This window comes from Wasmannia auropunctata, unplaced genomic scaffold (genome assembly GCF_000956235.1).
Source record: "Wasmannia auropunctata unplaced genomic scaffold, wasmannia.A_1.0 LD336085.1, whole genome shotgun sequence".
NCBI lineage: Eukaryota > Metazoa > Arthropoda > Insecta > Hymenoptera > Formicidae > Wasmannia > Wasmannia auropunctata.
The window spans coordinates 2,998,294-2,998,982 of NW_012026805.1; positions in this window are offsets into that span (position 1 = coordinate 2,998,294).

Here is a 689-nt window from a genome sequence, read left to right on the forward strand (position 1 = left end):
TCTTAACATGTAAAATAAAGTCTTCCATAGTTCCATGCTCGATCAAAAGCCAATCAAAAGCTTGTACTATAGCGCCGTTTGCGGCTAAACAGTGCATTAGACGGTTGACTGGTGATGTCATTTCCGATTACAAATTTCTTACCCCCACCACCGATATGCTCTCTCCAGTCCTCCATGGTCCAAACTCATTCCATTAACATTCCATAAATGTTGCAAAGTATATTGTACTAATATTATACAATATTATATTAATGTGCAAACTAAAAATGATTTTCCATTTTATTGTTAAAAAAATTTTTATTGATTAGCATCACGTTCCAGAGAAGGAGAAAAAATATATACAACAAAATTATTATTAAAAAAATGTATTTGGAAATTACAAATTTCAGGATGTTTCTACATATAAGCGATTACCCATCCAAGCCATATATCTTCTCGAACGTTGCTTAACCTTTGTGATTGTTTGCAAACTGCTGCTTTGTGATGATTCATGAATACTGAATACTACTGGATGTATTCCAATAGTATATCAGTATAATAGATCCCAGATAGCAAAACCTGCTGAGACAGATTTCGAGCAGAGTATGCTATCGTTATTTGATGGCAGAATGGCAACAAATTTCATACAGTATCTGTACTATATGATGATGTCGACAAACTGTTATCAAAAATATGACAAAGCGTGTTAA